At 41.9% G+C, this 24819-nt stretch overlaps 1 pseudogene; it reads right to left on the bottom strand.

The window, feature by feature from the left end:
• Positions 1 to 1950: 1950 nt before the first annotated feature.
• Positions 1951 to 2649, bottom strand: LOC131755710 (GTP:AMP phosphotransferase AK3, mitochondrial pseudogene; annotated as a pseudogene).
• Positions 2650 to 24819: the final 22170 nt, after the last annotated feature.

Raw genomic sequence — 24819 nt, 5'->3', positions numbered from 1 at the left:
TGTTTTCTGTAATTCTTTTTAAAAGGCTTGGTCCATTTTGAAACATTGACAGTGAATGAAAAATAAAATCAAAAGAAAGAAAGATAAGTCTTCCCGTCAAATACATAAAAAACACTTGCTGGTATTTGTATTTTAAGTGCCTGGAGTAAGATGGGCTGAATTTTTCAAAGGCAGTTAATAATAGCTTGTACAAGGACTTGTTTCATTTGATTTAGCACCAACTAAAATAAAAATAAATATACCATTTAAGATATAGTCTGGTTTCTCCTCCATTTCTCACACTGCCCCACTACTCCAGGGCACAGTACATAAGCACTCATTCTCAGATTACACACACTGGCAAGATTTTTTCCCCTTAAGATAGGATGTCAGCGAATGCCAGCAGGTATCAACTTCTTTGATCAGGAATAAAGAACTCCACCTTCAGCAAATTCAATTACTTTCCTGGTCCTGTCATATAAAGCCTTTCTATTGCCACATCTGTTTTCTAATTTGGATGGTTATTTCTGTCAAGGAAATTTCCCACCAGGCTTGCTTGATCTATTTCTATTTCCTAATGATACAGTATTTTATTTTATGTAGTATCACAAGTTTTCTTCTATTCATTCTTCTTTTTAAAATACTTTGTTACTCACCAAGGCATAGCGATCAAAAAGAGAACATAGCGATCAAAAAGAGAAAGAAGATCCTAAAACACACTTTTTTTTTTGGCCACATGGGATGTGGGATCTTAGTTCCCCAACCAGGGATTGAACCAATGCCCCCAGCAGGGAAAGTGCTCAGTGTTAACCACTGCGCCACCAGGGAAGTCCCCTAAAACATGTTTCTTAACCTGAGTAACATCTGAAAACATAAGATGTCAATTACATTTTCCATTAAAGAAAATGCATTCAATTTTGGTGCTTGTACAAGAACTTATAATGTCAGTTTCCAACATGTTATATCCCTCAGTGAACACGTATTTTCAAAAGAAAACAAATCATATCAAAGTAATACTTTCCTAAATTTTTTTTATAGCAAATTGAAAATTCTGAGTAAACTGAACAAACAAAAGTAAAATTTGTTTAACAACAAAAGTAATATAGCTCATACGGCCTCCTTATAGGTTTCTTGGTAAAGATAGCAGTAAACTAGCATTCTGCAGTGGATTGGTAAATCCAGTTATTTTTATCTGGAATTTTATAGAGGTAGCATCTCACAAAACCACATCCCCTGTGCTAGAAATGTCTTTTTTGGTATCTGGCTACACAAAAGCTTCTGATGAAATACTTTCTGCAAATTAGTGTAATGTTAATTTTTTACTTTTCCAGAAAAATATGAAACCTTACCAATCACTTATTCTTACTGAACACAAGTTAGATTACTACCAGTTGCTCTCGTACTTTTGGTCTAGAATAATTTTTTAAAGTTTAGACATTTTTAGTGTTTCCGAACTGCACACTCATAGAAGCTGGATAAAACACACTAGACAATTTCAAAAGACAAATCTTTTTTTAAAATTAATTAATTAATTAATTTTTGGCTGTGTGCAGGCTTTCTCTAGTTGTGGAGGCGGGGGCTACTCTTCGTTGAGGTGTGTAGGCTTCTTCTTGCGGTGGCTTCTCTTATTGCGGAGCACAGGCTCTAGGCCCGTGGGCTTCAGTCGTTGTGGCACTTGGGCTCAGTAGTTGTGGCTCATGGGCTTGGTTACTCCGTGGCATGTGGGATCTTCCCGGACCAGGGCTCGAACCCGTGTCCCCTGCATTGGCAGGTGGATTCTTAACCACTGTGCCACCAGGGAAGTCCCCAAGAGACAAATCTTACTATCAGACTCATTTGGCATATCCTTAATATCCCGAATAAAATCCACAGAAGTGAAATTAATATAATTTTCAAAGAATTCATTCATGGTGGGGTCTTAGAACAAGGAACTCCATGTGAAGAAAGGAAGAGTTCTGCTCATCTTGCTAATCACAAGGATTTTTCCTCGTGGGGTAATTGAGTTTTTTGGTGTCTCTGTGGGACTTCTGTTTGCAGGAAAGCATGCATACAGGGCCAGATCTGATTGGTTTCTGTTCCAGAAAATGTTTCCAACACTCCCTTTTTCTCGAAATATTCCAGGACCGGTTTTGTTTGGTCTTCGTAAACCTTCATTCTCTTGATAAGTGTTTCTGGTTTATCATCCACACGCTGAATGAGAGCCTCTCCAGTCACATCATCCACGTCGACTGCTTTGGGAGGGTTAAATTCGAGGTTGTAGACGCGGCCACTGGCTGGATGAATCCAGTGAGCTGTGAGGCGTTGCCGGATGACCTCAAAGGGCACGTTTAGGTTCATCACCAGGTGTACCTGATAAACTCTATCCAGGGCTTCAGCCTGTGTAAGTGTCCTGGGGAAACCACACAACAGCCAGTTATACTGGGTGAAATTTTTCAGTTCCTGGAGGATCAGCCGAGTCATGAGGTCGTCTGGGATGAGCTTCCCCTGGGCCATGAAAATGTTGGCCAGCACACCAATTTCTGTGTCCCTCAGCATGTTGTCTCGGAGCACATCCCCGCTGGAGAACTTCTTCAGCTGGAAGTGTTTGATGATGTGCAGCGCCAGGGTGCTCTTGCCGGAGCCTGGGACACCCATGATCACGGAGCACAGGAACTGCCTTGACGCCCCCATGGCTGCAGAGTGAGGCCAGGGCCAAGCCAACGGTTGGGCTCCTGGTTGGATGCCGGCTGCGCCTGCGCGCTCGCTCCCAGTCTCGGCGGCCCGACGTCTGGGGTAGAGCCACGAAGAAGCGCAGAGGGCGAGAGGGCGCAACCCACGCGGAAACGGACGGATGCTACGGAAGAAGAGCGTATGCGAGAGTTGAAAGATTGAGGCAAGGATTTCTCCCACAATGCAGTGTGAAGGGCGGAAGGGGTGGGGGTTACGAAAGGAAAATGAAGAAACAAAGTGTAGATTCAAAAGCCCCACCTTGGGCTTCCCTGGTGGCGCAGTGGTTGCGAGTCCGCCTGCTGATGCAGGGAACACGGGTTCGTGTCCCGGTCCGGGAAGATCCCACATGCTGCGGAGCGGCTGGGCCCGTGAGCCATGGCCGCTGGGCCTGCGCGGCCGGAGCCTGTGCTCCACAGCGGGAGAGGCCACAACAGTGAGAAGCCTGTGTACCGCAAAAAAAAAAAAAAAGTTCCACCTCTCACAGGAGAGGAGGGAGGGATACAGTACTTAAAGAGATAATTAAAGACAAGAATTTCTGGAATTAAAGAATGATACAAGTCACGGAACTAGACAGCGGAACAGTTCAGAACATCTAGAAGCAAATGTTGGCAAAGGTGTAAGTAGGTCTCTCACACTCCGGTGGTGGGGTGCCCCCACAGCTGGTTTGGAAGGCGACTTAGCAGTGGCCATTAAAAAAAAAAAAATTCTTCTCTGTATCTTCCCTGGAAAAACACTCTCAAGTGACAAGAAAGGTATAGGATGTTCATTTCAGCCTTATTTATAATAGCAAAAAATTGTTAACAATTTAACTGTTCATTAATTAGAGAATAGCTAAGTGAACCTTAGCCATACTATGGAATACTGTGCAGCAGCTAAAAAGACAGATCTCTATGTGCTAACATGAAAAGATTTCTAAGACATTGTAAATGCAAAAAGTTGCAGAATGATACAATTTAGGTTAAAGAAAGATGTAATTTATGTTTAAATATAACTATTAAGTGAACTGAGAAGCTGGGTTTCAAGCAGTGGAAGGACATGACTTGATTTTTGTTTTTAGATGATTTCTCCATCTGCAAGAAGGAGAGCAGTTAGAAGGCTATGTCAATAGACCAACAAAGAGGTGAGAAAGTACTCTTTTAATTTTAATTTCTTCAGTATAAGTGAGATTGAGCATCTTTTTGTTTGTTTATGGACCATTTGCACTTTAGTTCCATGTAGAATTTTTAAAGTGACAGTTACCTTCTGATCACTTCCCTGGAAAAATACTTGGGGTTTGGTTTACTCAACAAGATGTGAAACAGATCCTCAGCTTTGTCGCAGGTGGTCCAAGTGCACTGGCTTAATACAGCATCAGACTGTGCATCATATGGTTCTACTCTAATTAGAGGCTGCTGAGCCACCAACCCTGCATCTGCTTCCTTCTCTAACCATTTTTTTAAAATAAATTTATTTATTTATTTATTTATTTATTTTTGGCTGTGTTGGGTCTTCATTGCTGCATGCGGGCTTTTCTCTAGTAGCGGCGAGCAGGGGCTACTCTTCATTGCAGTGTGCAGGCTTCTCATTGTAGTGGCTTCTCTTGTTGCAGAGCATGGGCTCTAGGCACACAGGCTTCAGAAGTTGTGGCCCGTGGGCTCAGTAGTTGTAGCTTGCGGGCTCTAGAGCGCAAGCTTAGTAGTTGTGCCACGTGGGCTTAGCTGCTCCGCGGCATGTGGGATCTTCCCGGACCAGGGTTCGAACCTGTGTCGCCTGCATTGGCAAGCAGATTCTTAACCACTGCCACCACCAGGGAAGTCCCTCTAACCATTCTTGAGCCATTTCATTTCTGAAAATGATCCATAAAAATTATGCGATGGCTTCTCGTTCTACAAGCAAGAGAGAAAGCTATTTCCAGAAAAAAAGATTTTGGGATTGGAAACCTAATTTCTGTATGTGTATTTTATGGTAGCAAAGTAGAACTGCTGCTCTAATTTCTCAGACTTAAAAAAAAAGTTTTTGCTATTTTAGATCTTTAAGTTAGTCATATAATCTCTTATTGTTGCTATATTCAAAAGAGTTACACTGAATACATAAGGTGTTTCAAAAGGTATATGGATATTTAATAGAAATTTAGCTCGTATCTTCCAGCAAAGGAAAGAAAAATCATGTTATAACTTGAAACAGTATTTTGCATAATACTAACTGCTTTGCATAATAAAGTAGCACACTATGACTGTCTTTTAGGATAACTAATTATATATACAAAAAATGATCCTGCCAAGGCCTTTCTATCCTACTAGATAGATTTAGCCTTCTAGTACATTCAACCTTTAACTGAGATGTCTAATTTGGTACCAGACTCTGATCACAGAATATTTCAGAGCAGTATCTGTGGAGTGTGGTAGGGTTCACTTGGCTATAGGTGTGAGTGGGAGAGGATGTGTCCCAGAGCAGCTTAGAGCAGGCACCGTCAGTGTTGGCCTGCTGGTAAGTGTCAGACTACTAGAGCACACTGACTCACTTTTGGCTCCTGAGATTACCTCGCCCCTTCCTCCTTTTCCAGAGTGATGCTGAACAAGCCACTTGGGACAAAGGGTTTTAAAACTTACTCTTAATAGCATCTGATAAGAGGTTCTTTGATCAAATACATATAAACCAGTAGTAGCCAAGTAATATCAGACAATACATTTGATCTCATTTAGCAAAAAGCATCCAGTGCCAACCAGGTGTGATCGTGGAGGTTTATGGAAACTTTCTAGATGTTTTTCACAGTAATGGAATCCAAATGGCATAGCAGTAAAAGAAAAACAGCAGGGGCTCTTTGGATTATGCCGGTTTTTATAGTACTAATCATTCATTCGTTGACTCAGCAAACTTTAATCAGGCATTTATCTGTGTGACCAGTTGTTCTAAGCACAGAGGACGCAGCCTATGAGATAGAAAGAAGCCTGAGTGTCTGTCCCTGTGTCATGACCTTCTCACGGGTATTATGGGCCAGTGTTTCCCAAAGTGTGACAGTTGCTTCTCTGGAGAATGTGAGATAAGTTTAGGTCTCTGTGAAAGAACATTCTCCTCCCCCACCTCCAGGTTTGATAATTGTGTTTTATTTTATTCTTAAAACTATTTTATTATGAAAATTTCACAGATACCTAAAATTAGAGAGGTAATGGTGTAGCCCCATGTACTCTAGTTTCAACAGTGATCAACCTTTTGCTAATCTTGTTCTATCTCATATTTTTTCTTGAGTATGTTAAATAATAACACTTTAAAATTACAATGAAGAGTATGTATGTTTTAATGTGCATAAGAAAAATATAGCTAGCACATCCAACCTAATACTTCACAGTCTTCTTGCTTAGGACAAATCTAAGCTATAAATTTGTTTTAAAACTGTTACACAGATAGGGCAAAGTTCAACGAGGGTGAACTTGACTGACTAATAGACACTCCCCTTCATGGATTCCTTCCCTCACTGAGGCTGGGATGGTTAGAAGTGATTCCTCCTTCTATAGGAAATGCTTATCACCATGTGTGACACTTAATAAGCACTTACAAAAGAGAAGCTAATATTGTGTTTGGGAGGCATCTTTGATTCCACAGCACTGATGCTGGCCAACATTTATTAAGCACTTACTGTGTACCGGCACTGCGGTGGGAGATTTACATATGTTATCTCATTTCCTCTTCACAGCCACACTCTGAGTAGATGTTATGATCTCCATTTTCGGAATTAAAAATCAAGGCTCAGAAAAATGAAGTAACTTAAGGTCACAAAGCTATTAAGTGGCAGGGCTAGGACTTGAGTTGAAAGCCTGTTTTCCTCCAAGGTCCATCATGGTTTTCCACCCAGTTTCCAGGACAGCCAGAGCCTACATCCCTACCTCTGGGAAACAGTTGGGGAAAGAACTAGATATGTGGAGTTTGGAGGCTTGGTGTAAACCTGATTCTTCCATTTGCTAAAGTTGTGACCTTAAACATTTCATTTCACTTTTTCTGGCCCTCTGTTTCTTGTGCATACAGTGAGGACAATAATACTAATTACCGAATGTTTGAGCACAGAGTACAATCATTTATATGGAAATTTGACACCATGGGCACTAAATAAATGTTTGTACTTATTCACATGCCACTAACAGGGAACGTGATCTTGAATAATCCCCTTCCCTCTCTGGGTCTTGGTATCCTCAGCTGTAAAGATGATGGCGTAGGCCCTTAAAGTCCTGCCAGGGATAGTTGTTGCACGATTGTATTCCAACTGGACCACAAGAAATATTAGTGACTGAAGTTAATGGAAATAACTAGGTAAACTTCCATTCAGTGTGATTTTATTTATAATTATGTATACTTGTCTTAGTCTGATTCCTTAGAAAGCAGAGCCAGACAATGACATGTTGCTGCTGCTTTGTTAGGAGCTACAATGCCAAGGAGCAGAAGCCAGAGACCTGAGAGACACAGGAATGAGGCAGGGAAGGAGGGAGAGAAATTGGAGCAGGTGTAACTGAGCTGGTCACCACCCAGTGCTCCTGGTTGCTCTGTCTTAAAGAAGCAGCCTCTGAAAAGCTGCATCTCAGTCTTTCTGGAGTGAAAAAAAAGAAAATGAATTTATCTGCCAGTTTCTGTCTCCTGTTCGGCAACACCTTGACCACGAAGTGTTTATTCCTCTGCAATTATGGGTTGTACAGTTCTGGGCTCTGGGGCAAGATCCCTTGTGTCCCACATCTCAGTGTGAACAGGGAGGCCCAGGATGAGAGATGAGAGGGGTGTGGCCTGGGCATGAGGCTGGGCTCTGAGAAGTGTACCTGCAAGTAGTTGGAACTGGTGGCCATGGTAGTATTTGGAACAAGAGATGGGAGGCTGAGAGGACCTGCAGTGGTGGAGGTGTGTGATACAATAACTTCTGCCCCATTGACTTTTAAACAGAATCTGAAGGGGCTTACTTATAAAATAAGGATGATGATGAGGAGGAAATAATTCATAGAAATATGAAAAAGAAATGACCTTAGTTTATAACCTGCAAAGGGAGGATAATAATAGTACTTATCCATAAGGTTGTTATAGTCAAAGAATGATTTCAAGAAGGTAGTATTCCTAGAGCATTTAAAATATATGTGGCATATAAAAGCCGCTATGCAGATGTTTATTTTAAAAAAGAAAATATTTAGCCACATGAGCTTTGATGGTTTCTGCAACTAAGCATTACATTTACCTCTAAGCTTTCTAGCAGTTAAGGAAAAAGGGAAAGATTGTAGTGTTTATAATTTACATTATCTGATCAAAGGGAGCCTGCTAATTCTGAAAGAGAGCCAAGAGTCTATCTGACAAGAAAACCTAAAGGGAGCTGATCCCAAAGGGACATTGAAAAGCAGAATAAGTAACGTTTTCAAAATGATTACTTCGGTAAGACGTGCTGAGGAATGTCTCACATGGCTAATTCATTCACTGATATTTTACCAGACACAGTATTTCTGGAAGCTAAGATAGAGAGGTTCAGATCTATAGCCATCTGATGTGTTACCCTGAATTAGTGGTTCTCAAGCAGGGGCAGTTTTGCCCCCCAAGGGACATTTGACAATGTCTGGTGATAGTTTAGGTTGTCACAACTTGGGGATGGACGGTGGTAATGCTGCTGGTCTCCGATGGATAGAGGCCAGAGATGCTATTAATATTGTGTGGGATGTACATATACTAAAAAAACGTGCTGGTTATCTGAAATTCACATTTAACTGGGAATGCTGTGTTTAAATTTGCTAACTCTAGCAGCTACACTTCCTACATTGCACAGGACAGCCCTCCACAACAAAGGATTATCAGGCCTCAAACGTGAATAGTACTGAAGGGGAGAAACTCTGCCCTAAATGAGTACAGATCTTTGCATACTTTCCTAGAGCAAGGGAGAAAGAGTATGGACATTAAGATATCTTTTGTTTAAGATGAGTTAGCTGACAGTTTCAGGTCCAAACCTTTGGCCTTAGCCTAGCTTATTTATATCTGTGATGCTGACAGAAGCTCGAATCCTGTCTCCAACAATCAAGTGTCAAAGTGGACATTGCATAGGAAGCTTCTTGAACACTCTCATTGCTCTTTAAATATCTCCTTTTCGTGGCACTTGTCACCTGGTGCCTGCCTCATCTGGTTACTTGGAGAGATTTATTGCATAAGCACTCAGCTAATCTGATGTTGAACAAGGTGATTTAGGCACGAAATAGAGCCTGCAGTACTTGAGGGGATTACATTCTAGTTGCAGAAGTCATTCAAGGGAAGGATACCCTAGGAAGGCACTGGCAGTCCTGTCTTCATGTAAGAGTAAGGAAAGGTTCAGGGGTTGACTGAATGACAAGCTGGGACAGAGAGTTGGGTGAAATCCATTTTCCAGAGGAGGGGCCCATCTCTTGACTGGGTGGTGCAGGTGGGCCATGGTTGGGCTCCAGGGAGACATGGTCTTTCCACGGAGAAAGCCCAGACAGGTGTACATCCCTGAGAGAGGATAACAGAAAAAACTTGGTGGGAAGTCAGGATTTTAATCCCCCTCCTCTGCTTCTCTGGCGACCTATCACCAAGACTCATGTCATACTGCTTTCTTTGGTTTTATTAGACACTCCTACATGTAATAGAAGCCAAATAATTCCCCCATGGTATACATCATAAAGAAAGTATTCCCTCAGTAGAGCTGGAAAGGGTCACAATTTGAACTCCCTCCTGAAAATGTCAATGAGTTTACCCCTCACCTCCACGTGCCTCCCAGGCCTGGCATGAGAAAAATAAGAATTATTGGGGTCTTCAGTTGTCCAGAGGATTCGCTTTGCATTCAGCAAACTACAGAAATTGCGTTACAAACCATGAAAAGGCGCAGAACGGTGAAATCAGCTGCCAGCTGCTCTCTAGCTAAATTGCTTATTTAAGAGGGTGGAAGATGCTTTCTACTCTGTGCTGGCTCACCTGTGGTTACACAAACACCTGTCATATTCTTAATCCACATCCATCATTTTTGGCCTCTACTTAGTCATTTCTTAGGTGTGGAGAGATGGCCTCTGCATTTCCAATTCCATGACTCAGTAAAGAAAACTGAAAGCTTGGTATGATGTAATGTAATAACAGACGTTCACACCGGTGACCCTGATTAACCCAGAAAGGATTCAGTTACACTTACTGTTCTCTGCTCAGAGGGCAGGGAACTTTATCATCTACTTTTGAAGGCTTGCCATCAAAAAAAATTGCTGAAAGTAATATTTTTTGTGATTGAAGGGTTACTCTCAATTTTCTGAAAAATTGACCCCCATGGTGCACTCCCTTCTCGATTTGGGCTGGGAAATAAGCTACCACTGTACTTCCATAATGTGCTGCGACTCTCAAAGGTACAGGTGATTTCTCATTAGCTTCATTTTGAGTTGGATGGTTCTTGATGACATACAGTCATTCTTCAAAAAATAAACTTTTTTTGATGGAATAATGTTAGATTTACAGAAAAGTTGCATAAGTAGTACAGAGTTTTCCTATGCCTCATCCTCCAGTTTCCCCTGTTGTTAACATCTTACATAACCACCATACATTTGTTGCAACTGAGAAACCAACCTTGGTACATTGTATTAACTAAACTCCAGACTTTATTTGAATTTCACCACCTTTTGGATTAATGTCCTCTTTCTCTTCTAGATTCCAGTTCAGCCAACCACATTACATTTAATTGTCATATCTCCTCAGTCTCCTCTTGTCTGCGACAGTTTCCTCATCTTTCCTTGTTTTTTTGTGACTTTGACAGTCTTGAGGAGTACTTGGCAAGGTATCCATCCCATAGAATGGGTTTGTCTTTTGTTTTTCACATGATTATAAGTTTCTGGAAAGGATACCAAAGAGGTAAAGTGCTCTTTTTGTCACATGATATCAGGGGTACATGATACCACCTGACTTCCCTGGTAATATTAAACCATTTTGCTTGGCCAAGGTGGTGTCTGCCAGGTTTCTCCACTGTACAGTCACTACTTATCCCTTCCCCTACTATGTCTAGTCTTAGGAACTGAGTCTAGCCTACCCTTGGGAAGGATGGGGTTAGGCTGTACTTCCTGGAGGGAGAGTATCTACTTATATTATTTGGAATTCTTGCATAAGAAAGATTTCATACAGCCATTTTAATGAGATATTTTAATAAATATATATGCCAGACTCCCAGAGTCAGCAAATGTTAACATTTTGCCAAGTATGCTTCAGATCTTTATTTTAAATAGATTTTTAAAAATTGTTACAGATATGGTTGAAGTCTCCTTTGTATTTCTTCGTTAGCCCATTCTTCTTCCTCCTTCCCTTTAGGTAACAATTAACCATGTTTTTACATATATGTGTGTAGTGCAACTTGCATTTTCATTCAGCTTTATGTTTCTGAGGTCTTTCCAGGTTGAAGCAGGCATATGGGAAGGCATCTTAATCTTAACCAGTAAATTGTCTCCAAATCACTTTATAAATTGGATTATTTGTGGAAAAGTTTCCTGCAGACTGTTAATCCTCCCCATGGTGTGTGAATTTGTGGAAGGTGAAAGATACCTCCTAACCTTGGTCTTAGAAGCTGGGCCGGGACTGGGGTGGCTTCCAGAAAGGTAAGAGGGAAAACAGGAGCTAATTACCCTTTTTGATATTTCCTACATTTTCTTTCTACTGGCTGTCCCTCTCCTTATTCTTTCTATCTGGCTACCCCTTTCTCCAACATCTGTCTCCTGGTTTCCCACCTTCCCCAGTGTAGGTGAGTCTTTAGACCAAGTACCTGATAATCAGTGAGGATGACTGGAGATGGCCCCATCAGCCCTCTAGAGACAGTGCAAGGCACTATAGGACTGAAGGTAATAGGGTTTCAACACCTGAGCTCCAAACTCAAATGTTTTATGACTCAAACTCGATATGTTTCAAACTAACCTTTTCCCACCAGCTGTTCTTCCACCAGCGTTCCTAACTTCAGTAGCCATCCACTTGCCAAAGTCAGAAACCTGGGAGTTGTTCTTGACTTCTACCTTTCTCTCTCCCCAACTAACTCATGCCCGAAGTCCTATTATTCTTATTTCCTAAAGAACTTAATTCTTCTATTTCTCTCTAGCTCCATGCCACCACTCTCATCCAAGTTGTATTAATTCACACCCAAATTACTGCAGCACATGTTCAGCTGGACTCCCTGCCCCCAGTCTTGCCCCTCCAATCTCTCTTCCTTCCACTCTGCAGGCTAGAGAAATCAAGTCATATTACTCCCCCAGCTCAGCCTTCCCCATTGGCCTTAGGACAAAATCTGAGCTTCTAACAAGATTTACAAAACCCCCAAAGCTCCCTTTTGCTTATGCCTCTAGTTTCACTTCCTATCCTCTTTGCCTCAAACTTTATTGACCAGTCATAACCACTTTCTTTCACTTTCCCAAATGCACTGTGCTCTCCGAACTCTGAGGCCTTCACACATGCTCTTCTCTCTTCCAAGGATATGTCCTAATCCAACTTTAGTCAGCTTTCAGTTTGTAGCTGAAATACTCCTTTCTGTGCAACAAGAACTCTGACAAAGACTTTCTTCTTGACCAAACTTTAGACAGCCTCCTCTGAGCCCTTTTTTTTGACTAGACCTTGTCCTTGGGCCCTGTCCTTAGCCTGCAGAGGTCAGTTTTAGCAAGAATCCTGCTAAGACAGTTTAGTGAGAATCCCCCCTTCCTTGATGTCTGACCACCTTTGATATCTCATCAAGTTCCTCATCCCCCACCCTAAGTCCCTGGCCTGCCTTTAGCAAAAATCCTGTTAGGCCAATTTAGCAAGAATCCCTAACCCTTGAAGTGTCCTCTTAGTAATTTTCCATCCACTGACCCCCCTCACTCTGCTTGTTGGCTGTGAACCCCTATCTGTCTATAGTAGCTTTGGAATTGAGCTCAGTTTTATACTGAAGTCTCTTTCCCCAACTGCAGTAGTTACTGAATAAAATCTGTCTTTACTACCTTTAACTGGTGTCTGGCTTTATTTCTTTTTAGCAAGACCCCTAGACTACGTTAGCGTTCCCATCATACCCCTCTTCTACTTCCCCTATCATAATTGTCATTATACTTGATTGTGACTTTTTCTGTAATTGTGTTTTTTAACCTCAAGTGTCCTGAGAGCAAGGATTAGGTCTTGTTCACCATCGTATCCCCAGCATGGCCCAAGACTTGCATGTGTAGGACACGATCATTGTGGAATAATGGAATGAATTTTCAGAGTTGCTCACTTGCTCGTATGGAACGTTCCACCGTTACAGGCAGTTTCAGGTAGTGTGATACGTTCTGGAGGTAGTGTGGTGGGCCCTCGCCATAGATGGAATGAATCTGTATCTACTTCTGTACTGTTAGGCAACTCTTTCCTGGGTCTGGTCTGCCCTGGAGCAGAAACACTGAGCTGCCTTTCTCTAGCGATGTCTCCAAGTGGAACTGGCAGCTGCCTAACTCATTCTCACTCAGGCAGACTCATCACAAGTGCCTAAAACCCATGATTGTACATTCTATGTTTGTTTACCCATCTTTCTCTCTATTTTCTGCCTACCACAAAAAGAGACTAGACCTAAGTTAATCAAATTTAATGCTCAGGCACAAAAGATGATTAAGTTCTTTATTGAATGTAACCATTCCTCATTTTAAATCTGTCTCTCTGCTTATTTATTTCATTGATGCTTGGAAGTAATTGGTTTTGATACATTTTGGCTCACTGATAAAGAGTGTCAGACACGTCTTAAGTTTGACTGGGAGCTCTCTGCTATCTTGAAACAGAGACGTGGCTGATAATTTTCAAACAGAAATATCTTCATTTTCTAATCTATTTTAATAAAGTTTGGAATGTGGGCAAACGAGATGGTGACATTAGGTAAAAATTATCTTTTGTCAAGCAAATAGGTTAAAAGCAAAAGACTATAATTAATACTGATATGACAAAACCAGAGGGACCACCTGTGACTTCTTCACAGACCACCAGTACTGCCCTCCGAAGTGGGGAATGTCTCATTGAAACTCTTCTGACTCACGAGGCTGTGTCACAGTTTTGAAGGTTCATGGAAAAGGGAATTCTATAACCTTCCTGGCGAACCCTTCTAGGTGTTAGGAATTCTGACTCTAGGAAACCTGAGTCTATGGATTTTTCACTTAAATTCTTCATGCTGCAGATAAAACCTAATTCTGTTTATCTTTTTGCAGTGTAGGAGGAAACAGAAGCTTAAAGATGGTAAATTACTTGCCCATAATCTTACTTGTAAGTGGTAGACTTAGATTTGAACCTAGGTCCGACTCTACAGCAGCCCCTCTTTTGTCCTTAGCCATTGTACTGCCTTGACCAGTTAATGAGATGCCTCAATAAACAAGGTCATTCAATTCCTTAGCTGGCTTGGATTAAAGATAGTGCCTACTGTTGGCCATAAACCTGTGCGACTCCAGCTCTATGTCCAGGGCTCAGGTGATTGTGAGGCACCTCACAGGCTCCCTTTGGAAATAGTGGAGACGGATGTAGAAAACTGCAGTGCCGCAGGGCCCACTGTGGTTCGGGAACAAGGCACAAAGTTCTGGCATTGAGCATCCCAGGCCTTTGGTGCAGTTTTACGCTTCATGTTACTCCATAAATTTAGGTCTAACATTTGAAGAGTGGTAAAGGCTAATCTGAATTTGAGACTAGTAACTCTGTCTCAGATCCCTTGTTTGTAGATGAGGATAATATAGTTCTAGTAGGATCAATGCCATATTACATGTGAAGAGGTTGGAACAGGGCCTAGCGAATAGTAAGCTCTCAATAAAGCTTAGGTATGAAAAATATATTTAAACTGTTGCTATAATTTTTGTTATTGTAACAACATGAGAACAAAGTGTTTAAACACAGCCATAGCCAATTAAGCAATGACTAGGCCCTCTGTACTGAGGTTCCTGACTGGCCAGTGACTAAGCCAGTAAAAGATGGTGACCCCAGCAGTTGCTGCTACAACACATATGCTTACACAGGTGACTAGACAGCTTGAGAATTCTGTGCATTCAATATAGCTCTTCCCAGAATTACATACACTCTTTGAGAAAACGTTAGTGTTTACTAATAAAATATTGTATTTAACTCTTGTCCCCAAAGCCTTACTTTGCAGTACTCCTGTTTATTTACTCTTGGGTTTCTCTTTTTCATTTCAGCCCAAGATTGTTTTCATTAGTATTATATTTATTCTTCACATATTTAACCATCCTTTTTACTGAACTCTTATTTTTACATTCTTCTCACTGAATTCATCTTCCTTTTCTCTCTTCATTTGTGTAGTTTTATTTGTTTCATACTCTTTGACGTTTAATCTTTCATAAATAGTTCTTACATAGAGCACATATGTTTTTTTACACTTCTTAAAACTTAAAACCTTTGTTTAAGGACCTAAATGCTCAAAGTGCACAGGATTATTTTCTTGCTGTAAAACACCGAGAAATGCATAGAATTCTTATAAGCACTTGTCCAGCCTTTATTAGCTTCAAAATATTAGCTTCAAAAAAATCTGTTTAAAAGTTATAATTGTAGAAACTCTATGTTTTACTTTAAAACATGTAACAAACAAAGCTCAGAAATGCATAACATGATTATGAAGAGTCCCCTGACATTGTTAGCAGTTCTTTAATTAACAGACGTGGTCTTATGAGCTCGCTAGATACTTGCACATTCATTAGCTGGAGGGGTCCCATGAGGAACTGTTTCAGAAGAGTTAGGAGGATGCACGTCTGCATTCTCCATTGTCACCTTAGCCCACAGGTAAAGCTGATGGGGTTCCCCTTCTGCCTTATACACAGACACAAACATGCCCACATGCCTTGGGCTATCCTGAAACTTTCTCCTTGAATACCACACTAGATGTTCATCTTGATCAGATTTTATCTCCCCATAAAGGAAAGGAGGGAGGCTGTGTCACACGAATGTACCCACACCCGTGTCCGCAGCACCCCCCACCGCCAACACCGACAGCCCTGTATTTGTGAATGACTGTACGTGCATGGACCGAGTGGGGTAGAAAATACCTAAAGGGAGTTTGTTAGGAAGAGAAACCACACATTTCAGTTCTTCCTAACGTTCTAGCTGCTGATGAATGTGAGGCCACTGTCATTCATGTCCTTATCTTTCTCTAAGCAAAAACTCTGTCATGAAAATGACAGTGTGACCGTGCAGCTGGACTCATGCAAATATAAAGAGGTTATTGAGAGGTCAGGGCCCTAATTTAGGAAGATTTAATGGGACCTGCTCACAGGACCTTCTGGGTACCTTGCTAGTGCATATACACTAATCATGTACATCTGCCCAGAGCCAGCTGCCCACGCGGAAGGTTCTGAGTGTCCACACGGTGAGTCAACAGGTGGCTACCACCTCCTAGGCATGTAAATGCTCTACCTCTTTTAGCTTCTTCTTCTGGTTGCTGGTAGCAGGAAGTAGCTGCATTAATGCAGATACATCCTAAGTGTCAAGGTTGGAGAAATAAAAAGTATCAGATGGTGAAGGGTTTTTCAGAGATTTAAAGTTCCTTTATGAACTAATGTTGAATTTGTAGGAAATTTTGCTTTGGAGATTGAGGTAAAGAGAGTCTGATTTCTGAAGTCTAACTATGACTCAGCAAACCACCATGGGCACCAGATATCAGAGGAATGCACCCCTCGCTCTGTGTCAAGGCAGCAGTTGGAAACAGCTGCTCGGTGCAAATTTATCTGGACGATCACAGCATCAGAAAGAGACCCAGGTTTATGTCAGGACGTGGGCCAGAGACCAGCGAGACTTTTTTCTAGGAAATGGCTGCAGCGCCAGCAAACTTTTTGTACGAGATACAGAAACAATACAATGTCAAGCTCTGAAATAATTTTTTTTTTTTAAAAAAGCTCTAAGACTGTTTATTCTATTACTGGAAAAGTAGAGATATTCTTTCTTTCTGTACTTGCTGTAATCCATAGCAGGCAAGGGAAGCTGCAGGGTTCCTAAAGGTTCTCTAAGGGAGTCTGTTACAATTCCCCACTTTTATGTCCATAGGACAGAGAAACATTAGACAGCAGGTTACATAGGGACTTTCACAGTCATGGTTCTCAAACATCCAACCTAACCACAAATCTGTTTCTATATAATTGGTTGAAAGTTCATTTCTTAGACTATGCAGTCTTTTCTTGAGCGATTTGTAAAGTGAAATCTTAACTGCACCTATATAGAACTTTTCCTGTATTTCATCCCATCTACTCAATATCATTGACTCAGATCCCTGTCTTGGAAGAAGGACAAAGGGAGATGGGAGAGAAAAACAGTGTTGTTGGTTGTCAGGTTTTTTGGAAATGGACCAATATGCCTAGAAGTTCATTTTCCAGAACCAATCTTGGAGATAACCACTAGCTACTCTATTTTATCAGATAGCTTTTGCCACATAGTAAACTGCCTCCATAGTTGTGGGTTAAAACAATAGCAATTTGTGCGGCTAACAATTTTGTGGATCAGCAATTTGGACTGAGCTTTGCTGGGCAGTCCTTCCGGTCTGGGAAGGCTCAGTTGTGAGTCTGCTGGGTTGGCTGGGAACTGTAGGGTGGTTCCAGGTTGGTCAGCTTGTCGCTACTTTACTTGGTCTCCTACCTTCCAGCTGGCTAACTTAGTAGGCTTTTTCACACTGTGTCTGGATAGGGATCTGAGAGAGAGCAGAATTGTTCAAGGCCTCTTCAAGGGACTGCACAGCGTCATTTCCACCACATTCTATTAGTCAAGGCAAGTCACAGGGGTACTCCGGATTCAAGGGCTAGCCTGCCTGTTGATGGGAAAGGTTGCAGTCACGTTGCTAAAGGCTCAGGTACAGGGAGGGGAAGAATTGTAGTCATTTTTGCAATCTTTTACACCTACCAAGTAAAAGTAAAGTAGATCCAAATAGTTTTATCCACAGGTGAACTTCCCATAGAAGAAAAATGGGCTGATAAATAAGTTGCACCTTATTTAAAATAGTAAGCAGTCATTCTTGCTAATATTGACACCATCAAAAGAGGAAACACAAATTCTCAGTTAACTCTAGTCTAGCTTCCAAGATTTTATAGACAATAGATGTAAGGCCCTTCCACTTAATATAATAACTTTTGTTTTTATAATAGTTAGTTTATGTAGATGTTGTTACAAGCTGGGTTCTTTGGTAGGTAGACTCTGAGGTGGAGTGTAGTGTGAAGGATGTTTATTAGATCCCATCCCTGAGATCAACGCCTGTGGGAGAGGGAAGGTGGATCAGAGGGAGAAGTTGAGTGGCCAGGCAGGTCCACAGCCTCCATCAACCCCATGGAGAGCTCTGGATCTGAAACAGCCTGTCAGAGTTGTCCCAGTTTGGGCCAGTGTGCCTGGGCCTTTGTAAACAACCCTTCCTCCATCAGTGACTGGATGTGGGCTTCCTCTGGGAAGGACATGACCTTGGGCAAAGTGGCTTTCTGCAGCTGAGGCATCTCTGATGGTGCCAGTGGATGAGGAGTGTCTGCTGACAGCAGTTCTGGAGCTGAAGGCCCTGCCTTCCAGATCCAGCACAATGCTGATGGAATTATGGTAAGATTCAAGCTACACACCGCTGATTTCATCTGCAGGAGAAGCAGCATGGACACATAACATGATGATATTTATTGACTCCCTTGTTTTCCTCAGAGGATTTCAAATAGCTTCATGAAGGGTCTCTGACTCACGACACCGCTGAGTTCATTTTGCTGCTGGAGCTGAGCAATATGTAGTGGGCTAACTGAGGAATTAATTAGCCATTGTGCAAGGCTGCTTTCATGCGTGTTTCAGGCTACCTCCTTCTCCTCCTCCGCCTCTCCCCCCAAAGGAACACTGATTCCTGCCACTCTACCCCCTGGCCAGCAATTTTTGGCCATTGGGGATGTGCGTTTTCTCTCTCTTCTGTCTGGATTACAAGTTACCCACATTGTCAGCAGGGAGTATATTGGGGCTAAGGGGGGTCAGGGGCCAGCAGTTGACCCCAACTCTAAGGTAGTCATATCCATAAAAATTAAAGCTCACCAGATAGATCATTTGGAACTAATTGTATTGCAATAATCACATTTTTCTCCTCTTTGTGAAGGAATAAAGCAAGCTTCATTTGTCCGGCGAATTTAGAATAGGATTTGATTTTTAAAAATTTGATTTGCATATGGCCACTCAATCATCTGCTGCACTACAGCTGGATTAAGAAAGCCTTAGCTGTGCTTTCTGTCTGAATATGGGACTGCCCTTTTAAGGGCCTTAGAGTGGTCTTTGTAAGAGTTTGACCAGCCACAATGGAAGGCGGTATTGCCTAGTAGCTAAGAGCCCAGGTCCTGGGGTCAGACTGTTCCGACTCTGATGCTTTCTAGATGTGTGTTCTTGGACAAGTCAATCTATCAAAGCCTCAGTTTCCTCATCTACACAATGGAGACTACAACAGCTGTACCCTCCAGGAAAAACTATAAGAATTCAGTAAGGTGATGCCCTTGAAGAGCCTGGCATAGGCCCTGGCACCAAAAGTGTTAGCTTTTCTTCTTTAGGAGGAGGAAGATAATGATAATGGTGGTGGTGATGATGGTGAGGCATTTGGTCTTTGCCCTCTGTCACATCGCCCTTTGTCACATCCCCACGAATCCTCACTCTTTATGGTCTAATTAATCTGCTAATTCTTTGAAGCAATAGGTAGTGGATAGATGTGAAAGAATGAAGAGGAAAGAAATGTATTTTTGAAAAATATCTGAAATACAGATTTGCATTCCAAATTATAAGGTAGCTTAACATGAATTAAGTCTAGGAGAATTACCTAGAAGTAAACCGCTAGGGCTACTTCAGTGATGCCTGAGAGCAGATACCCAAGACAGTAGAGGGAGGTATGTATTTATGGGGTGGTGGCAGCACCGGGAGTGAATTGCTTGGGTTTAGGACCAGGGGGTGGGGAGTGGGATAAGCAAGCAGAGCCTATAGGGCCCGTGGTTTGTGGGCATGTGGGAAGCACACAAAGCCACAGGCTCCTCACTTGTCGGATCCACCAGTGTCTAGCCAGTGGTGACTGATGAAGGGGCTGACAGTGCACAAGGTAAATTGGCTGACAGTGCACAAGGTAAATTGAGCAAGGTTTCTGAATAGATGGACTTTTGATGTAGTCCATGAAACCTCAGCTGTTCTGTAATAAGCTTTTAAGCTTTGTCCACTGGAGCAAGATTTCACAAGAGGGTGGTTTACTCTTCCTTGGCCTTAAGTCACAACAGTTTGTTGCAGAGAGGGACACTGCTGAATTTACAAACCAGAAATATAAAGATACTTGTTTTTAAAGTGTGGGTTGGCTATGAGCTTAACATTCTACAGTAGAAAAGAAGATATCTGTCTCTGGCAGTAATGATTTAGTAAGTCCTTCTAGATTTGGTAAACTGCTCTTTAGTTGCCCTGATAGGGATCTGGTGTGGTCTGATTAATCACTCTGCCTTACTGAGTTATTTATCATGGTTATACTCAGGTTACCAACTTTCGAAGAACTAGAATTCAGCGAAGTGCTTTGACAGTGAAGCAAGTAAAATGAGTTTACCCTTTCTTTGGCAATTTACAAGAGCTTTAGGATATCTGAGGACCTCATTGCTGTCATTATCACTGTGCAGTCCTACAGGTTAGAAGACGTAAACTGTTGGGCCCAACATATGCCCTGAACCTGTCTTGTGACTATGTCTTCGGTATCTGGTTCTGGACTGCTGCTACTTTTGTGCAAAAGGACGTGCTTAGGGAACTACTTCCGGTTGTTTGAGTCTTCTGCTTGTCTGGGTTCTGAGTCAGTGGGATTGTCTTGTTGGAGAAGCCCTAAAATATCTGCCATCCCCGAGACGTGCTAAAATGGAGCTATAGGCAGAACTCCTCTGGAGGGAAAATGTTGATGGGAAATACTTTGCTTGGGAATTCCAGACACTTTGCTCTCTCCAGGCCTGGTGACAGGCTTGGATGTGGGCTGCCTGATGTTTTGGCCTGATTTTGATAGGCCCTTAATGAAAATAGCCTGAAGGGCTTCTGAGTCATCAAAGAAAATGTAAATCTCTGTTCAGCTAATTAGTTCATGGCCATAATCAGACATGATCTATAGCCTCTATGGGCCTTATATCAAAGTCTTTTTGTTGTTTTTGTTCCAGTTGTTTTAATCGTCTTTAAAAGGAGGGAAAAACTCTCACTGAATTCTTGATCCTACCGTGGGTACAGTTTAAAACAAGGAGACTGTTCTTGGATAACTGTTAAATGGATTGAATTCAAGTGGGAGTCCGGGGGCGGGGGGGCTTTGAAGAACACACCAAGTGTTCAGCTGTTCCTTTTAAAACGTGTGGTTTGGGACTTCGCTGGTTGCACAGTGGTTAAGAATCCGCCTGCCAATGCAGGGGACATGGGTTCGATCCCTAGTCTGGGAAGATCCTACATGCGGCAGAGCAACTAAGCCTGTGTGCCACAACTACTGAGCCTGTGCTCTAGAGCCTGCGAGCCACAGCTACTGAGCCCATGTGCCACAACTGCTGAAGACCGCATGCCTAGAGCACGTGCTCCGCAACAAGAGAAGCCACCGCAATGAGAAGCCTGCGCACTGCAATGAAGAGTAGCCCCTGCTCCAAGCAACTAGAGAAAGCCTGAGCGTAGCAACGAAGACCCAATGCAACCAAAAATAAATAAATAAATTTAAAAACAAAGACAAACAAACAAACAAAAAAGTGTGTGGTTTGCCCAGACACGGGCTACACCACCAATCACTTGGTCTGGCGCTCTCGGGTGAGCTGGCCAGGCTCTTCCCCAGCTAGACAGCCATGGGAGCAAACTCCTCAGCGCCCTTCCTTGGTTCCCATCCTATCTCCTGAGCACTTCTCTTACCCTATCTGCTATTCCTCTCTAGTTCTTGACCTTCTTGGCACCATAGCTTTTGCCTCACCTTCAGTTTCTGGCCTCACTCTTGCCCTTCAGCCCTGGTGCTGGGTGACCTGCCCTTGTCACCTTCCATGTGCTCTGGTTTGCACTCACGCCTAGGGTTACCTCTCCTCCCTGCTGCTCTTGGTCACACCTTCCCCCAGTCCTGCTGGACCCTGGGCCCTTGCCCCATGGCTAGCGCATATGTGTGTGTGTGTGTGTGTGTGTACACTTGCCTCAAGACAAAGGTACTAAACAAACTTGTTTTACCACAAACACCTTTTAATGGGTTCTAAACAGCTTTTACCAGTTCTGCAATATGTTTATTCCTTAATTCTATAGGTTCAACATTTTTGGTTATTGATAAGTTGGCAAATATCTGTTGAGACCTACTCAGTATCCAGTGCTGGCTTGGCACTGAGAAGTTGCCTTGTTACCTTCAGTCTTGAAGAGGATGTAAGGGCCATCTGGCTGTGAGGTCTGTCTCCCCACACTTAGAGGAGTTGACTACACTTATCTCCATGGTTGAGATATACCATCTTCCCTCCTAGTCCACGTGGGCATCTCCTGAAGCTGTCAGAAGAGAGACCTTGTTCCCGGATAGACCATTCTTCATAAAGTGCATACACATTGTCAAGTGCAGAAACAAGAATTTTGTGTAGAGTATATTTATGTCAGTTGAAAAAGCAAGGGAGAAACTAAATATATAGTAGCTCTGGAAGAACATGCAAGAAAATGATAGCATAGAATGCCTCTGAGGAAGGGAACTGGGCATCTGGGGAGTCAGGTGAAGAAGGGAAAGTTCCCTGTGTGTGCATTTGTAACTTTTGAATTTTAAACCATGTGACTATTGTAGGTATTTTTTAAAAAAGAAACAAGTAAAATCTATTTTTAAATGTTAAGTCCTCAAAAAGGAGGTGGGAGAGTGTTAGAATATGGGGAGCCTGCAGTCCTGTGCTATAACCTGGAATCTTGAGCAAACTGATGAGAGAGGTACACAAATGTAGATACAGAAAGTGAATCCATAGGAAATCAGAAGAAGGAAGCAGAGCTCAGCTTTACAAGATTAGGTGTGGTTGTTATTGTTGTTTTTTTCTGAAAAATATATTAAGATACCTCTCACGAATATGCATGTGCTGCGCCCCCTTGGTGCATGGCTGGGAAGGGCTGATGACAGGCCAAAGTAAGATGCTAGAGGGAACCATCTAGAAAGCTGTAGTGAATCTGAGTGGTTTATCCAGCAGAGATTGCCAGCTGCATTAATTCTGCACAAACGCAAATGTGGGTTTCTGTGAGGGCCCAGCACCAATTAGGGATTTGAAAACTCACAAAGTGTTTAATTTTGTGAGGCTCAATTTGAATTTTAAGCAGGAAGATATTGGGTTTTGATGATATCCTGCACAGTATCTTCCTTAATGAATGTGTGTTCTCCTCAAAACAAAAGAAATTTGTGTTCCCTGGTATAAACAACAAATAATGTTCACAGAAAGTGCTTTATGATATTGGCTGAGGCTTTGTCTACAATCTGCTGTTTACATTCCCATCACTTTTTCTTGGTGACAAATGAGCTTAATACAGTGAAGAAGCTACAACAGAGTCCTGTGCAGCCCACAGAAGGGAAGTCACAATTCACCAAACACCCAGTTTGGTTATCAAATTTGTAAATCAATGACAACAGGCCACCAGCACTAAAACTCTTCAAAGCAATTTACAAATGTTAAAAATTAGAATTTACTTATTAGGGATACTGAAAGCTGTACTGTAATAGCTTCTATGCACAGTCTTTAAAACCTGGGCTTTTTTTTCTAGAAAAGCAAAACATGCACAAGATTTATTCTTTGGGTCACGTTTGATGGACATTTAAAAGGTTCATACCCAAGTAGTCTTATTGCAACTCTAAACCATGGGAAATTGGAACAAAGGCAAATCCCTGAGGTGGGCAGAATTCTCTGCTGAACTTAAATCAAATGAGCCACCCCTTCTGGCATCACAAAGCAGGACCAGAGCCCTTCATTTTGTTTCTCTCCTTACAGTCAAGTTGAACATGTTTGGCTGCCAACTCATCTTCTTACTTTCACAGATTAAGCAATTTACGTGGATTACTTCATTAAATCTTCACAACTACCACTTGGGCTGTAATTATTCTGTTTTATGGATGAAGAAGCTGGGACACAGAGAGGCTAAGTCATTTGTCCAGAATCACAAAGCAAGCCACTGGTCAAACCTAGGCAGCATGACTCCCAAACCTGTATTCTAAGTACCAGATTAAAGAAAAATACTTGTATTCAGTGGGATCATTTTATATATACTATGTTTAATGGAAAAGTATTAACCTTAACTATACTTGACTATTAGAAGAAAAGAAAACTGTAGTAAACTTGGGTGGCCATGTACAGTTGTGCAAGTGAGTGCTGAACAACTGCAGGGGCCCATGCATGTTACAGCCCCTGTGAAGGGCACCTGTTAGTGCTGTGCAGTGCAGAGCATACACAGGCATCTGCCATGACCCTGAGTGCCTGAAGGATTGATGAACTTTGGGTAACTATTTCTTTACCATGAGCAATATTAGTTCCTGAATGATCCCTATAAAGTTAGGAAAGTTGATTATAGAAAAAGAAAAACAGGAGAGGGAAAGAGATTATGTAAACCATTAAGAGACTGGCAAATTTATTTTTTAACTATATGCTTCAAATTTGACAGACATTGAGCTCACTCTGCTATGAGAAACTTGGTAATTTGAATTATTACTATCTTCCCACATCTCTTCCCTCTATCTTCTGGATTTTGTTTGTCATGTCATTATTTTTACATGATCAAGATTTATAGTATTTACGATGTGCTAGAGATCATAATTCCCACAGTCAGTCTTAATCCCACATCTTAATGGACCACCAGACCTTATATCATGCTCTTTCCATTATTCATATTGCTTAATTTCTTAATTGGCCCCCAAATTATCACTGGGTACCTATAATTATGTGATTTTAAGTATTTCTGTGGGATGGATTCCAAGGACTTGGAATTCTTGGGTAACAGGAGACATGCATTTAAAAATTTCATAGGCATTGTCAAATTGATCTCTAAAAAGCCTGGACCATGTTATGCAATCACCAACAGCAGTCTTCGAGAATATCTTAATTTTTATGCCCTCATCAACCTTGAAGATTAACACTTAAAAATTTTCTTAATTATTTGAAGGATTGAGAAGGGTATCCTACCCCAGTACCTAGAGATAGTGACTATTCATAGTTTCTTGTATATTTTCCACAACATTTTGCTGATATACAAGTATAAGTG

The sequence above is a fragment of the Kogia breviceps genome, chromosome 4, assembly GCF_026419965.1.
Source record: "Kogia breviceps isolate mKogBre1 chromosome 4, mKogBre1 haplotype 1, whole genome shotgun sequence".
Taxonomy (NCBI): domain Eukaryota; kingdom Metazoa; phylum Chordata; class Mammalia; order Artiodactyla; family Physeteridae; genus Kogia; species Kogia breviceps.
The sequence above is the reverse complement of the archived record's forward strand: the minus strand, read 5'-3'. Positions and strand labels throughout refer to the sequence as shown.